This window comes from Salvelinus sp. IW2-2015, linkage group LG7 (assembly GCF_002910315.2).
Source record: "Salvelinus sp. IW2-2015 linkage group LG7, ASM291031v2, whole genome shotgun sequence".
Lineage (NCBI taxonomy): Eukaryota > Metazoa > Chordata > Actinopteri > Salmoniformes > Salmonidae > Salvelinus > Salvelinus sp. IW2-2015.
In genome coordinates, this window is record NC_036847.1 from 28711682 (window position 1) to 28729690 (window position 18009).

Sequence of the window (18009 nt, forward strand, 5' to 3'; positions counted from 1 at the left end):
TGGATGGCTGGTAACGCTACCTTGTCTCCATGATTAATGTACGGTAGCTAGGAAGCAGGCGCCAGGGAGAAGCTGTTTCCAGAGATTGTGTAACATGAAAACATAATATCACAGAGTTGTTATTGAATCTATTCTACAGAATGGGTTCATTTCATTACAAACCCCGTTTTCCAGAAGTAGCATACGCTCTTTAATCTCAATAGAATGCTGTTAGAGAATGAAGTCATTCTGATAAGAAATGAATGAAGATAAGGATTCCACTGATATTGATTTTACACAAATGCATTTATTAAACATCTAAAATAATCAAGAACAGTATCAAAAACGTATTTTAGTTTATGCAAATACATACATAACAAAAATAGAACTTCATTCAGTATGAACATATGCTTGCTAGAAGCAAGCGTTCTCACACTTAGCCTAAACAACTTACACATATAAACAACTTGCACATATGAACAGCTATGAACATGGTAAGAACACATGACACAAGACCTAACACATGACACCTACAGCCAAAGTCAAATTCCTCTCCCTCTGATCTACAGATACAACAGCCACATGTATTTGACACAGGAGGAGGTCTTGAAAATACTAAATTGATGGCTAGTAAATTATGTCACGATCAGAACATAACATCTAACAACTATAGCAAAGTAAAATTATTTTCTCTACGATTTACAGAGATGACAACCACAAGTCAATTATCTGACACATGAAAATACTAAATTAATGTGTTCAAAACATGCATTCATCATGCAAAACAGTACAGTAATACCAGCGGAAGGTATTTGAGGAGTTTATTGCTATAAGCTATATCAGGTCAATTATGCCAAAAGATTACTGGTATGCTATGTACAGTACATCATGCGTTACATCTGCCACAAGGTATAATAGAATAGCAACAGATGGGGCAGTAGTGGTTGCTTTGGAATAGAAACCTAGTCCCAGGGATACTCAGGATACCCTACAGGTAATAATTATGCCTTGTTCAGGAAGCCGCTATCAAAACGTTGAATGAAAGGTAACGTCTACAATGCTGCTTTGATTGAATTGAGCCCTTCGACTCACAATCGAGGTGTTAGCGTTGTGGCCTACTCTCACAGGTGAGTAGGAGGCTCTAGGGGGCAGCCGTGACGTTTGAAGCGTGCACTGATGTCATAAGAGGATAGGTGTGCATCATTGTGCCCTGAGGAAGGTTCTGAGAGACCTGTGGACAAACAACTGCTGTCTACAACAGTAAGAGACAGGTGCAGGTATGGTGGTGAGATGGGGAAGGTCCATGGAGGAAACACAAAACCATTCACTGTCATTTCTACTGTTAAAACCAACCAGAGCAGGGGTCCGATCATAATCTATGAAGAGGAGGGTTGGAGATTTAGGCGCTCTCACCAGACAAGAACTGAGTACCCAACACCAATAGAGAACCTTGGGCTGAGGGAGGACAACGTGTGTGGTGGTAGAGAAGGATGGTTTGGCGTCTCAGTCTCTATGACACTGTCCTCCTTATGGTCCTTCTTGTGTTTCATGCGTCGGTTCTGGAATCAGATCTTGATCTGCCGATCGGTGAGCCTCACGCCTGCAGCCATCTCCAGCCTGCGGGGTGGACACAGGTAGGGCCTGAAGTAGAACTCCTTCTCTAGCAACACTAGCTGGGTGCTGGTGAACGCTCTCGCCTCCCTCCATCTCTGTCTTTTTCCATTTCTTCCTCTACTTAGGAGACCACCAGCCTCGTTATGACAGCACACTGAATCACCTGGGGAAATGACAAAAGGAACATTTAAAAGTAATGCTGTACTGCAAGTGTCTGAGACATGACAAGTTATAGTTACATCTTGTGTTACATCTTCCCCCCTTCTAAAGACAAAGACTAGGAGGGGAAACATCTGACACGTGCATTAATAAAATCTACACATGGCAGTGTCAACTCAACGCATCACTTAAAGAGTGAGACCACCACTGGAAACAATCACCTTCAGTGTCACATGTGCTACAACAGTCCTGTCAGTATTGTGTGCAGGGTTTATAGTCCCAATTTACCCCTGATATCTGACCGACCTAAGAGGAAAGTATTGAATGTAATACAGTTGTGAACTAACATAAATGATAAGGAGTTGATCAAACCAGGGGCCTAACCCCCCTCCACATTCTGAAATTGCATTTTTGACAAGTTTCTGTCATCCAGGGGAAGAGATGTCTTGGTGAGAGGCAAAGGGGTGGATGGAATGCACCTCTTTCCTCTGAAGAGAGCTTTGCCTTACCATGGCGTTTATCCACCGGGCCAGGGGGCCTCAGAATGGGTCAGACAGGTACAGAGTGCAGCTGACACAAGCAGAAGAGGTGACAGTAGGACGAAAGAGTGGGATCTCTCTGAATTGTGGTGCGTGGCCTCTACTGTGTCCAGTGCCATATCCAGCAGGTTCGGTTGCAGTGTTGTAGTAGCCGTGTAGATGACATATGGGGGATTGGTGGTGGTCCATAGATATAGCAGGGTGCACTTCAAATTTACTCTGATAAATAAAACTATGGATATGACCTGAAAGTTGGGAAGGAATGCACTTTTGCATGATAAATATATAGCTTTACACCGAACTTAAATTACTTTGAATAAGATGTAAGACTGTATTGAATATAACCAGATGGATAAACTGTGAAGTCACGTGCAGCTATCCTCCAATAGTCACCTCCAATAGTCTGAAAGGAACTTAATGGCGACCGAGGGACCCGCTCCGATTCTTCAGGCAGCATAGCAATACGTGTTTATTTCTTCTTAACCTACGGATGAAAACAACCAATCAGAAAATATGAATAGTAAGAGAACAATAGCAGTACATGATCAGTATGCCGTTTTAGAGAGACAGAGACAGGGCAGAGACAGGACAGAGACAGAGAAAGGACAGAGACAGAGAGGGCAGAGACAGAGACAGGACAGAGACAGATGGTGAGAGACAAGAGCAGAAATGGACAGAGAGGGCAGAGACAGACAGAGACAGAGACAGGACAGAGACAAGGACAGAGACAGGACAGACAGAACAGAGAAAGAGACAGGACAGAGACAGAGAGGGCAGAGACAGGACAGAGACCAGAGAGGGCAGAGACAGGAAGAGACAGAGACGAGACATGGAGACAGGACAGAGACAGAGAGGGCAGAGAAAGGACAGAGACAGAGAGGGCAGAGACAGGACAGAGGACAGAGACAGGACAGAGGACAGAGACAGGCAGAAGACAAGACAGAGACAGAGACAGGAACAGAGACAGAGACAGAGACAGAGACAGAGACAGAGACAGGGCAGACACAGGACAGACGACAGGACAGAGACAGGACAGGACAGAGACAGAGACAGGACAGAGACAGACGACGGACAGAGACAGCGACAGAAGGACAGAGACAGAGACAGGACAGCAACAGAGACGAGCAAGAGACAGAGACAAGACAGAGAACAGGACAGGACAGGACAGAGACAGGGCAGAGAAAGACAGAAGACAGAGACAGGAACAGAGACGAGACAGAGACAAAGACAGGACAGAGAGCAGAGACAGAGACAGGACAAAGACAGGACAGAGACAGAGACAGGACAGAGACAGAACAAGACAGAGATAGAGACAGAGACAGAGACAGGACAGAGACAGTAGACAGGACAGAGACGAGCTTGAGACAGGACAGAGACAGGACAGAGACAAGGAGAGGACAGACAGGACAGAAGACAGAACAGAGACAGAGACAGGAAGCGAAGAGACAGGACAGAGACATGACAGAGACAGAGACAGAGACAGGAAAGAGAGGCAGGACAGAGACAGAGACAGGGCAGACACAGGACAGAGACAGAGTCCAGAGACAGAGACAGGACAGAGACAGAGACAGGACAGACGCAGGACAGAGAACAGAGACAGGACAGAGACAGGACAGAGACAGAGGACAGGATGAGACAGGACAGAGAAGACAGAGACAGAGACGGACAGAGACAGGACAGAGACAGAGACAAGACAGAGACAGAGACAGAGACAGAGACAGAGACAGAGACAGAGACGGACAGAGACAGAGAGACAGAAGACAGAACAGGACAGACAGACATAGACAGGACAAAGACAGGACAGAAGCACAGGACAGGACAGAGACAGAGACAGGACAAGAAAGGACAAGACAGGACAGAGACAGGGACAGAGACGGGACAGATACAGAACAAGACAGAGACAAGAAGACAGACAGAAGACAAGAGACAGAGACAGAAGAAAGAGACAGGACAGAGACAGGACAGAGACAAGGACAGGACAGAGGACAGAGACAAGGAGACAGAGACAGGACAGAGAACAGGACAGAGAGACAGACGACAGGAGCAGACACAGGGACAGAGAACAGGACAGAGACAGGACAGAGACGAGACGGACAGAACAGTGACAGAGACAGAGACAGGACAGAGACAAGGACAGAGACAGGACAGAGACAAGACAGGACAATGACAGAAACAGAGACAGAGACAGAGACGGACAGAGACAGGACAGAGACAGAGACGAGGACAGAGACAGGACAAAGACAGGACAGAGACAGAACAAACGAGACAGAGACAGAGACAGGACAGAGATAAGACAGAGACAGAAGAGACAGAGAAGGACAAGACGAGCAGAAGACAGGACAGGAGACAAAGACAGAGACAGGACAGAGACAGGACAGAGACAGGACAGAGCAGAGACAGGACAAGCAGGAGACAGGACAGAGAAAGAAACGAGGACAGAGACAGAGACAGACAGAGAAAGAACAGGACAGAGACAGAGAACAGAGACAGAGACAGAGACAGAACAGAGAAGAGACATGACAGAGACAGAGACAGGACAGAGACAGAGGAGACACAAACGAGACAGAGACAAGACAGAGACAGAGGACAGGACAGAGAAAGAGACAGGACAGAGACAGGACAGAGAAGACAGTACAGAGACAGAGACAGGAGACAGGACAGATGAGACAGGACAGAGACAGGACAGAGACAGAGAAGAACAGGACAGAGACAGGACAGAGAAAGAGACCAGGACAGAGAAAGAGACAGGATAGAGACAGAACAAGACAGAAGACAGAGACAGAGACAGAGAAGAGACAGGACAGAGGCAGGACAGAGAAAGACAGACAGGACAGAAGACAGAGACAGGACAGAGAAAAAGACAGGACAGGACAGAGACAGAGACAGGACAGAGAAAGAGACAGACAGAGACAGAGACAGAGGCAGGACAGAGAAAGAGACAGACAGGACAGAGAAAGAGACAGACAGAGACAGAGAGGCACACACTGAACGGATCATTTGGACCTAAATATCTATTTATTTGTTATTTACAGAGTAGGCCTACCACAAGTGGGAAGATATTCGAATGAAAACCCAGCGCAATTAAAGTTACTTCGTTTCTTGAACTTTCCTGGTACCTTATAGCAATGCTCCTTATTGGAAACTATTGATTGAGTAGCCTATTTGAAGGAATGATATGTAAGGCTACTTGGATCATGTCAATGCTATCACAAAATATAAAAATATATATTTTTGACTGAATGTGTAATTTTAATATGAGTGTGCTGTTTGTTGAAACATAGCTATTACTATATTAAAAATGATGATCAACCATTGTGAATTGTGTTCTTACATCTTCCAGATATAGACTACAGTGCATGGGCTTAAAACTCACTTTTTGTATATTTATTTATTCTATTTGCACGTGATTATGCATACAACGTATGCTGGTTGTATGAAAATGCACTGAATGAGTAAACTACCCGCGTTATTAGCGTAATTATTTACCTATAAGCAAACGACTTAATATATTAAATGGAAGTGGTAAAACAAAGGGTTTTGAAAATCATTGCCACACAAAGATAATGAAAAGAATATCGTAAATAATAGTAGTTTTACCTCAAATGTCTGCTTATCTGCTTTCACTAATCAATTGCRACATGGATGTGTTCGCTCTGTCAAGCAACATTCATTTTACAGAGAAGTTTTCGATTGATTAAACCTGTGTGGTATATGGACGAACAGACAAAGAGGTAGTCGAATAATGACATACTGTCGCCATATGAACCCAAAGCTAACACTGAGGCAATACAGTGTAGGCTACTAACGAAATTTGTTAGGGTACATTTTTTAAACTTGTAGGCTATTACAAAATATATTATAATAATGTAATAATGTAAAATATTATTAGCTTAATATACACCAAATATATGTGTACATATCAAACTCAAATGAACATGGCAGTGCCATAGACCCTCGTATACAGTGGGCCACTGACGTCATTAGGCTACTGCATTTATTTCGAAAAGCTGATTCAATTCTATAGGCCTTTTACCACAAGTATAGCCTACAGTACCCCTATGTATCTAATATAATACGACAACGCTGTTTTCAGGGAATCATCCTGTAGGTGTCTCAGCAGCACAGGGACGACTCAGCCTCTCCAGCACCACTCTGATTTAATCCCTCTTCCGTTCACCCTCCTCCTGGCCCCGCCACAAGAGCAGCCTCACTCCCTGAACCTGCATTCACACTTCACACACTCACTCCAATAAGTTATCTTAATATCAACATGATCATCTCATGTTTATCATTATTGTAAGCACAAATGATCAAAGGAAATACATGACATAATGTAGAATGCAATAGAACAACACGAGTAGCATGAGGGGCAGAGATGGAATTTCCGGTGTTGTGCAGAAAATCTCCCCCCTGCCAGAACCCCCCCCCTCCCCCCTTCTAATTTCCTTAATTTTGTGGCTAGAGTCAAATACTTTCTGTGGCACACGTCAGAGTCAAATACTTTCTATAGAACAAACTTTACGTCAGGATATGCAACCGAAATGAATAATTAATGTATGTGTGTTATATTAACCATACAGGRGGGAGTAAAATGTTGGCAAGCAATAAACATTTCAGAACAACTATGGCTGAATTATTATCCTTACTAGTCGAATAAGACATGGGAGAGATAACGAATATTGGCAAAGACATTTATTCATAGACTAATACAAATCAGTAGCGGATTTAGTTACGGACGTCATTGGCGGGCGCGGATGTGGGTGCGGGCGGGCGGGCGGGCGGGCGCAGGCGCTATACAAGCTATAACCGCCACATACACTTGAAACAAATAGCCAAACCGAAAACTGCAGACAAAAATGGCTTCTGCTACTAAGATCAGTGAAATGTAGGCTAAACTGACAACGGAGTGAAGAGCAGAAATTTCAACTAGCAAGCAAGTCGCAGCAATGAAGAACGCGAAGGGGRGGGAGAATTTCGGCACAACACTTGTTAACACCGGCAACACCAATTGTTTATTGAGAGCATGAAGTGATAACCAGGATAAACAAATTACTCCACTTGAATTTCGGCTAAATTGATTTATGGGTCGTAGAAGAGTGTTCCCGTCATGTTCAGAGCCTAAGAATGCATTCTCGACGAGAGAGAATTTAGCCTACATTTCTTTCAGATCATACGAGATTGGGACAAATAAGTCCATCTCACTAACGTCTATAATACGACGGTGTAAACATACAAAGTCATATATATATGCATTTCTTTAACATATTACATTAAAATAGCCTTATAACATTTGATTTAGATTTGGTATGCCATACTGTGCACAATGAAACAGGCGTTTATACAGCGTTTATTAGAGGGCTCTTATCAAGAAGACGCCCGTTGTGTTCTTACCCTTTCCAATTGTTCTTCCAAAATCAATCTTGTTTTAACAACTTTTGTTATTTAGAGTTCAGTGAATTGCTGTCACATAACTTGTCAGATAGAGGCATTCATTATGCACATAACAGGTCGGACATTGGTGCAGTTTACATGAAATATGACTTGGTTGGAGTGTGCATTGAATGCGAGAAGATTCAATCCATAACCTGGGATAAATTAAAACATGGGTAAATTATACTAATAACCGAACTCGATAGGTTTATTTGAGGTTCATGTGCATTTAATGCACTTTTTAATTTACTTCACAAATTATCAATTTAGATGTACACTATTGGTATTATGATTAGTATGATAATTATGAGCATAACGCTATTATTATTAAATCATTATCATCATCATCATCCTCTTGTATACATGTAGCATCAGGCAGTCATTTTATCTGGAGAGGAGAAATCAGGCCTAAAGTAATTACATTCCGTTTGTTTTCTTTGCCTCAAACCGTTGAGCACACTCACTCGCCTGTAGCCCATTGGATATAGAATCTGTGATATACTAGCTCAGCAAGACAATCATTTATCTCCTCCGCGCGCCTACATCACAATTCTCAGTGAACTCTGGTTGAACCGCTCGCGTGGCAATAAATCATTTTTTTCTCTCTCCACAAAAGCGGGCGCCGGTCTCTCTGGGTGTCAACCCCTTTTACAACCCCCCTTACCTTCTGCACTCTCTTACCCTGCTCTTGGGTTGGTGTATAACATATTGCCTTCTGCAGTCTCTTGGTTTGGTGGCTGACAAAAACAGGAAAACATCGATAAAAAATACTTGTATAAAATATTTCTCCCATAGCCTATATGAAAACAGGCAGAATATGGAGACTTGTATAAACATGGGCGATTTTTCAGAAAATATATACCAAACGCACAACACTAGCATTTCCACTCAAAGAGATTTTAGTTTTTTCCATGTATACCATGTTGGACTTGCAGCAAAAATAACATTCCTAACCCCTTTGTTCCAAAAACGCACTGTTTTCTACACTGCTCTTTTCAAGAAAAAGCTACCATGCCATGGATCTGCGAATTTGTTTTCGGCGGATGAAGCTCGATTCGGGCAGATAAGAGGAGACTGAGAGCGTGGGGAAGGACGTTAATGGGCAGAGGATGTTGTCGGTTAAAACGGTGCATACAAATAGTCCTGTCTCCGCGGCTCGGGCGGGAGATTTATGGCCCGGTGCCCCATATTGCTGTAAACAATGCAGAGTGAAATGAAAGGACCAGAGACTTAGCTGCTGCACTCAGCACTTCATAAGAACACTTCATAAGTGAGGAAAAGGAAAAGACACTGTCAATTTACTTCCTCCCAACATGCGTTCTTGTCTTGAACTATATGCACATAAGCGACTTCCTTCTGCAATACACCATAGCAGGGGCGGACTGGCCATCTGGCATTTCGGGCAAATGAAAAAAAAAGCCCAAATGATTGTGTCGTTATCCAATACATAGGCTATATGACACACTATATCATATATATCATGACACGGCGGTCTAGGGCACTGCATCTCAGTACTAGAGGCGTCACTACAGACACCCTGGTTCGAAACCCGGCTGTGATTGGGAGTCCCATATGGCGGCGCACAWTTGGCCCAGCGTCGTCCGGGTTTGGACGGTGTAGGCTGTCATTGTAAATAAGAATTTGTTCTTAACTGAGTTGCCTATTAAATAAAGGTTCAATAAAAAGATATACAAAAGTATGTGGACACCCCTTCAAATTAGTGGATTTGGCTATTTCAGCCACACCCGCTGCTGACAGGTGTATACAATCGAGCACACAACCATGCAATCTTCATAGACAAACGTTGGCAGTAGAATGGCCTTACTGAAGAGCTCAGTGACTTTCAACATGGCACTGTCATAGGATGCTACCTTTCCAACAAGTCAGTTTGTCAAATTCTGCCCTGCTAGAGCTGCCCCAGTCAACTGTAAGTGCTGTTATTGTGAAGTGAAAACGTCTAGGAGCAACAACGGCTCAGAAAGGGACTGCCGAGTGCTGAAGAGAATTAGCGCGTAAAAATCGTCTGTCCTCGGTTGCAACACTCAATACCGAGTTCCAAACTGCCTCTGGAAGCAACAACAGCACAATAAATGTTTGTCGGGAGTTTCATGAAATGGGTTTCCATGGCTGAGCAGCCACACATAAGCCTAAGATCACCATGCGCAATGGCAAGCGTTGGCTGGAGTGGTGTAAAACTCGCCGCCATTGGTTCTCTGGACTGATGAATGCATAGTGCCAACTGTAAAGTTTGGTGGAGGATGAATAATGGTTTGGGGCTGTTTTTCATGGTTCGGGGTAGGCCCCTTAGTTCCAGTGAAGGGAAATCTTAATGCTACAGAACACAATGACATTCTTGACGATTCTGTGCTTCCAACTTTGTGGCAACCGTTTGGGGAAGGCCCTTTCCTGTTTCAGCATGACAATGCTCCCTGTGCACAAAGCGAAGTCCATACCGAAATGGTTTGTCGAGATCAGTGTGGAAAAACTTGACTGGCCTGCACAGAGCCCTGACCTCAACCCCATCGAACACCTTTGGGATGAATTGGAACGCAGACTGCGAGCCAGGACTAATCGCCCAACATCAGTACCCAACCTCACTAATACAGTTGTGGCTGAATGGAAGCAAGTCCCAGCAGCAATGTTTCAACACCTAGTGGAAAGCCTTCCCAGAAGAGTGGAGGCTGTTATAGCAGCAAAGGGGGGGACCAACTCCATATTAATGACCATGATTTTGGAATGAGATGTTCGATGAGCAGGTGTCCACATACTTTTGATCATGTAGTGTATATAGGCTACTGCACATTACACATGACATAAAAACATAAAAGCCCATAGATATAGGCCTAGCTATGCTCTCTTGGGTAAATAAATGAAACAAGCTTCAGTAGGCTAATCTTTTTGAGTGTGAACTGTATTACTGTACTGTATTGTATTATACTGTATTATATGGACTGGAATTAGTCACATCGTTCAAACCATGATATAGCAGGGAGAGTTCATGTGATTCCAGTGCATCACATGAGGCCTACAATTTTTCATAATATTTCCCTTAATGTTATTAGCCTACTTTCTCTCTCTAGTGTTGCTTCATTCCMTMCTCGCTTTCAMCAGTTAAATGAAATACGTTTTGTTGTCCTCATCTTCATCATTCTAATGATATCCTTGAATAATATTGGTCTAGATTGAGATGCAGAAGGCTTTCACTTCTATTCATGAGGATTGAATGGTTATGGGTCTGACTCAATGACTGTTATAGCCTACCGCCATTGCGTGTTCACTCTGGTTTCAAACTACCCGTGAGGTCTATTGCCTTCTGTATCCTCGAATAGTCTATTGGTATAAGAAATGAAAAAGAAAAAAAAGTCAAGCAAGCTCTTCTAGTCTAGCTTTTCCTGAATGGGACTCCAAGAGCTAAGGAGCCTTTTTTACAGGGAGGCCAGCGGAGCACAGCTGTGTGTGTATAGCGCAAGAGACAGAGGCTATAAGTTAGAAACTTATTATGCTTAGCCCAGCATTCATTAGCTAAATATAAGGCTAATACTGCATTGAATGTATTACCTGAAAGAGGTAGGCTAGGACATCTATATATAGGCCTATATATCAATCTTGAACAGGATTATAATTTTTGGATGCAATTTGAATGGAATTGATGGAGAAAGAGAAAAACTGCAAGAGAGTGCTCGCTCGTGCAATGATTTAAAGCAACGATATAGGAGTGTTTTAAAACTCTGCAGCTGCAATAAAAATTTAAAAACATCCTTACCGTAAAAAAATAAGATGACCCCCAAAAGCCAGATAGAGATGGGTAAAACAGATGTGTATTTGGTCTTTATATTACTGTAGTATTTTTTTATATATTTTTTATTTAACTTTTATTTAACTAGGCAAGTCAGTTAAGAACAAATTATTATTTACAATGATGGCCTACCAAAAGGCAAAAGGCCTCCTGCTGGGACGGGGGCCTTGGATAAAAAAATWAAAAAATATAAATATAGGACAAAACACACATCACAATGAGACACAACACTACATAAAGAGAGACCTAAAACAACAACATAACAAGGCAGCAAAACATGACAACACAGCATGGTAGCAACACAACATGACAACAACATTGTAGCAACAAAAAATGGTAGCAGCACAAATACATGGTACAAACATTATTGGGCAAAGTCAACAGCACAAAGGTAAAGACGGTAGAGACAACAATACATCATACAAAGCAGCCACAACTGTCAGTAAGAGTGTCCATGATTGAGTCTTGAATGAAGAGATTGAGATGAAGCTGTACAGTTTGAGTGTTTGTTGCAGCTCGTTCCAGTCCTAGCTGCAGMAAAAATGAAAAGAGGAGCGACCCAGGGATGTCTGTGCTTTGGGGACTTTAACAGAATGTGACTGGCAGAACGGGTGTTGTATGTGGAGGATGAGGGCTGCAGTAGGTATCTCAGATAGGAGGGAGTGAGGCTTAAGAGGGTTTTATAAATAAGCATGAGGGTCTTGGGTCTTGCGACGGGTATACAGAGATGACCAGTTTACAGAGGATTATAGAGTGCAGTGATGTGTCCTATAAGGAGCATTTGTGGCAAATCTGATGCCTGAATGGTAAAGAACATCTAGCCGCTCGAGAGCACCCTTACCTGTCGATCTATAAATTATGTCTCCGTAATCTAGCATGAGTAGGATGGTCATCTGAATCAGGGTTAGTTTGGCAGCTGGGGTGAAAGAGGAGCGATTACGATAGAGGAAACCAAGTATAGATTTAACTTTAGCCTGCAGCTTTGATATGTGCTGAGAGAAGGACAGTGCACCGTCTAGCCATACTCCCAAGTACTTGTATGAGGTGACTACCTCAAGCTCTAAACCCTCAGAGGTAGTAATAACACCTGTGGGAAGAGGGGCATTCTTCTTACCAAACCACATGACCTTTGTTTTGGAGGTGTTCAGAACAAGGTTAAGGGTAGAGAAAGCTTGTTGGACACTAAGAAAGCTTTGTTGTAGAGCATTTAACACAAAATCCGGGGAGGGGCCAGCTGAGTATAAGACTGTATCATCTGCATATAAATGGATGAGAGAGCTTCCTACTGCCTGAGCTATGTTGTTGATGTAAATTGAGAAGAGCGTGGGCCTAGGATTGAGCCTTGGGGTACTCCCTTGGTGACAGGCAGTGGCTGCGACAGCAGATTTTCGGACTTTATACACTGCACTCTTTGAGAGAGGTAGTTAGCAAACCAGGCCAAAGACCCCTCAGAGACACCAATACTCCTTACCTGGCCCACAAAAATGGAATGGCCTACCGTGTCAAAAGCTTTGGCCAAGTCAATAAAAATAGCAGCACAATATTGCTTAGAATCAAGGACAATGGTGACATCATTGAGGACCTTTAAGGTTGCAGTGACACATCCATAACCTGAGTGGAAACCAGATTGCATACCCGAGAGAATACAATTGACATCAAGAAAGCCAGTCAGTTGATTATTGACAAGTTTTTCCAACACTTTTGATAAACAGGGCAAAATAGAAATAGGCCTATAACAGTTMGGATCAGCTTGATCTCCCCCTTTAAATAAAGGACGAACTCTGGCTGCCTTCCAAGCAATGGGAACCTCCCCAGAAAGGAGAGACAGGTTAAAAAGGTTGGAGATAGGCTTGGCGATGATAGGGGCAGCAACCTTAAAGAAGAAAGGGTCTAAACCATCTGACACAGAGGTTTTTTTGGTGTCAAGTTTAAGGAGCTCCTTTAGCACCTCAGACTCAGTGACTGCCTGCAGGGAGAAACTTTGTAGTGGGGCAGGGGAAAAAGAGGGAGAAGCATCGGGGATAGTCGCATTAGAAGGGGTGGGAGATGAGGAAATGTTGGACGGGCAAGGAGGCATGGCTGAGTCAAATAGGAATCCTGACTTAATGAAGTGGTGACTAAAGAGCTCAGCCATGTGCTTCTTGTCAGTAACAACCACATCATCAACTTTAATGGACATGGGCTACTGTGAGGAGTAGGGTTTATTCTCCAGGTCTTTAACCGTTTTCCAGAACTTCTTGGGGTTAGGCCCACAGAGAGAGAACTTCTCCTTAGAGTAACTAACTTTGGCCTTCCGGATAGCGTGAGTGCAATTATTTCTCATTTGCCTGAATGATAGCCAGTCAGCCTGAGTATGCGTGTGCCGAGCCTTTCGCCAAATGCAATTCCTGAGGTGGAGTAAGGCTATGTAGTATAGGCTGCTGCAGCAAATGTAGGTCTACCTGTAACAATAACAAAGGTTACCATGATGAGATGATAGGTCTACATACTGAGATGGGCTGTCAGTCACCACCCTGAGCTTTGATGAATCACCATGCAGTGACCAGAGAGACTTTAGAGAATCCAGATTTAGACACTGCATATCATTTAACAGTTCCATTTCACGTCATTTACCACTTTCTCGCTGTTATTTATCCCAGGAAAGGGGAGTGGTTTTGGGTGGAAAATCTCTGTAACCGGGTTCCCGCCATTCAACCATAGGCTGGTCCATTTTTAGCTTAGTGGGCTTGTCAAGCTTGTTTTTTTTCTCATTATCTGACTAATAATCGGGCCGCAAGGAAAAAAATGGGCCGGTGTGGGTACCTCCAGGAACAAAATGGGCTGGTGTGTTACAAATGCCAGGGCCAATTTCTGGTCCCATTCCACCCCTGCACCATAGCTACATTGGCTACAACTCTTAAATAACCCATTAAAGCAACAGATTAAAACTGGCTATTTTGTCTTTCTTGGCCAACATGAAATTTTGGGAAATTAGCATGTTGGTTTGTGTCCAATAGACATTACCTTTCATTTGTATATCTCTCTCTTGGGCCTATACCATAAATTGAACATCCAGTCCATTCAGAGCAGTGCTGGGAGTGCTACATTTTCGCCCCAAAATGTAGCACGGACGGAAGTTCTATTTTACGCACACTTATTTTGGGAATGATTCTCTGCTCTTTTAATACGTTTCTATTGTATATAACTTCAAAATTGTTATGTCCAAATTCTTAAACACATGGTAAAACACGATACAGGATGAATTCTGAAACTGTGGGACACTTTCTGCATTTCAATCTTCTGAAACCTCTTTCATCCTCTATCCAACATACAGTATTAGCCCAACAAATGATTTATTTCTGAAATCCTCAAGTTGTTTCCTAATCACACAAAAATGACAAATGTTGGTATCATATTCACATGAGGCATGACACACCCATTTGTGTACACTGAGCCAAAACCACATTTTTCTTCCGCATTTGGTCAACTGGGACAGCAGGTTAGATAAACTGGGACACCATTATTACATTCCCAATTGTACCACAATTACAATTCAATTCACACTTTGTTGTTATATTATTATCTTGAGGATTTCAGAAATGTATCATGTGTTGGGATAAAAGAGATTACAGAAGACAGAAATGCAAAAAGTGGGACATTATATAAACTGGAACCGCTTAATCCTGACACGTTTATTTCTTGGTCTGAGAAGTGAAAATCAAAACTATTGTTACTAAGCCCTTGCAGAGACAGCACATGATCAACATCACATCACTTCATTGGTGTGACATAATAGAGGGAGGTGGAGCAAGAGTCAAACGGGAATCTCACCCGCAAAGGACACGGTAAGATCAGTGACAGATTTTTTTCTGTTTTGTTGTTAAGGTTATAAAACTGTCATAAATAATGCAATGTGACAAATTGTGATGTAAATGTGCATACTATGTACTAGTGCATCAAAATAAATAAAAAAGCTGCCAATATTATGTTTACATTTTGTAATTCAGTCATTTTAAGACCCTCACAAGCTTCTACAGATGCACCATCGAGAACATTCTGTCACCGCCTGGTACGGCAACTGCATGGCTCTTCAGAGTGTGGTGTGGTCAACCCAATGCATCACCGGGGGCACACTGCCTGCCCTCCAGGACATCTACAGCACCTGTTGTCATAGGAAAGCCAAGAAGATCATGAAGGACCTCAGCCACTTGAGCCACAGCCTGTTCTCCGTGCTACCATCTAGCAGACGGAGATAGTACAGGTGCATCAAAGCTGGGACAGAGAGACTGAAAAATAGCTTTCATTTCCAGGTCATCAGACTGCTGAACAGCCATCACTAGCTGGCCACTGCCAGGTACTCTGCCCTGCACCTTAGAGACTGCTGTCGAATGTATGTAGAGATATTGAACACTGGTCACTTTAACAATGTTTACAGTGTTTTACCCACTTTATATATATGTACTGTGGTCATGGCTCATCCTATATAACTACTGCTGTACAAACCTTTTCTATTCCTATACTGTCCATACTGTCTAAACCCACTATTTATATATATATATATATATATATAGTATATATATACTGTATATACTGTATATATAAATATTTACATTCCGGACTCTGACATTGCTTGTTCTGATATTGCTCATTCTGATATTTCTTAATTTACAGTTTTTTACTTTTTGGATGATGTATGTAGTATTGTTATTCAAAGTTTCACTTTGGGATTTGACTCATTAATTTTTGACCCAGTAATTCTGCATGGTTACAGGGTTAAAACAGAAACAACTCAAAAGGTTAAGTTTAGGTACGATGGATCTTTCTTGTGACATGCCTGATTACTGCACTGTTGGAGCCAGAAACATAAGCTTTTCGCTGCAACTGCGATAACATCTGCAAATCTGTGTAGTGACCAACATTTGATTTGATAAGATTTTTTTAACCAACCATAGATAGCTAAAGTAGGACAGCATGGAGTAGCTAAAGTAGGACAGCATGGAGTAGCTAAAGTGGGACAGCATGGAGTAGCTAAAGTGGGACAGTCTTATAGGCTTTTCCAATGGAGGAACGAGATCCAGTTTACATTAGGGACCCCTTATGTTAGGCAGGGCTCTGTTTCTTGTAGTACTGTTATACTGTTAAATTTACACTCACTGGCCAATTTATTAGGTACACCCATCTAGTACCGGGTAGGACCCCTTTGCCTCCAGAACAGCCTTTCTTCGGGGCATTGAAACGTTCCTCAGTTGGTATCAAGGGACCTAGCATGGGTCAGGAAAACATTCCCCACATCATTAAACCACCGCAACCAGTCTGTACCGCTGACCCCAGGCAGGATGGGGGATGTACTCATGCTGTTTATGTCAAATCCTGATAGCCAAATTCTTATTTAAAAAAATAAAATAAAAATATATATATGTATATATATATACAGTGGGGAGAACAAGTATTTGATACACTGCCGATTTTGCAGGTTTTCCTACTTACAAAGCATGTAGAGGTCTGTAATTTTTATCACAGGTACACTTCAACTGTGAGAGACGGAATCTAAAACAAAAATCCAGAAAATCACATTGTATGATTTTTAAGTAATTAATTTGCATTTTATTGCATGACATAAGTATTTGATACATCAGAAAAGAGAATAATATTTGGTACAGAAACCTTTGTTTGCAATTACAGAGATCATACGTTTCCTGTAGTCTTGACCAGGTTTGCACACACTGCAGCAGGGATTTGCCCCTCCTCCATACAGACCTTCTCCAGATCCTTCAGGTTTCGGGGCTGTCGCTGGGCAATACGGACTTTCAGCTCCCTCCAAAGATTTCTATTGGGTTCAGGTCTGGAGACTGGCTAGGCCACTCCAGGACCTTGAGATGCTTCTTACGGAGCCACCTTTGTTGCCCTGGCTGTGTGTTTCGGGTCGTTGTCATGCTGGAAGACCCAGCCACGACCTATCTTCAATGCTCTTACTGAGGGAAGGAGGTTGTTGGCCAAGATCTCGCGATGCATGGCCCCATCCATCCTCCCCTCAATACGTGCAGTCATCCTGTCCCCTTTGCAGAAAAGCATCCCCAAAGAATGATGTTTCCACCTCCAAGCTTCACGGTTGATGGTGTTCTTGGGGTTGTACTAATCCTTCTTCTTCCTCCAAACACGGCGAGTGGAGTTTAGACCAAAAAGCTCTATTTTTGTCTCATCAGACCACATGACCTTCTCCAATTCCTCTCTGGATCATCCAGATGGTCATTGGCAAACTTCAGACGGGCCTGGACATGCGCTGGCTTGAGCAGGGGACCTTGCGTGTGCTGCAGGATTTTAATCCATGACGGCGTAGTGTGTTACTAAGTGTTTTCTTTGAGACTGTGGTCCCAGCTCTCTTCAGGTCATTAACCAGGTCCTGCCGTGTAGTTCTGGGCTGATCCCTCACCTTCCTCATGATCATTGATGCCCCACGAGGTGAGATCTTGCATGGAGCCCCAGACCGAGGGTGATTGACCGTCATCTTGAACT

General features: G+C 42.9%; 2 protein-coding genes across 6 annotated transcripts in view; both read right to left on the reverse strand.

Annotated features, from left to right (window-relative positions):
* Positions 1–266: 266 nt before the first annotated feature.
* The window catches only part of LOC111966783 (homeobox protein Hox-C4a), a 73668-nt gene continuing 55925 nt past the window's right edge, over positions 267–18009 (reverse strand). For all 3 annotated transcript variants that reach the window (XR_011480241.1, XR_011480240.1, XM_023991714.2), the window contains exons 3-4: positions 2685–2775; positions 267–1756 (exon numbers count right to left, since the gene is read on the reverse strand). The gene's annotated coding sequence lies outside the window, so the exon portion shown is untranslated. The remainder of the gene's footprint in view (positions 1757–2684; positions 2776–18009) is intronic.
* LOC111966784 (homeobox protein Hox-C5a-like) overlaps positions 267–18009 on the reverse strand; it is a 63623-nt gene continuing 45880 nt past the window's right edge. For all 3 annotated transcript variants that reach the window (XM_023991717.2, XM_023991716.2, XM_023991715.2), the window contains 2 exons: positions 2685–2775; positions 267–1756 (listed from right to left, as the gene is read on the reverse strand). The gene's annotated coding sequence lies outside the window, so the exon portion shown is untranslated. The remainder of the gene's footprint in view (positions 1757–2684; positions 2776–18009) is intronic.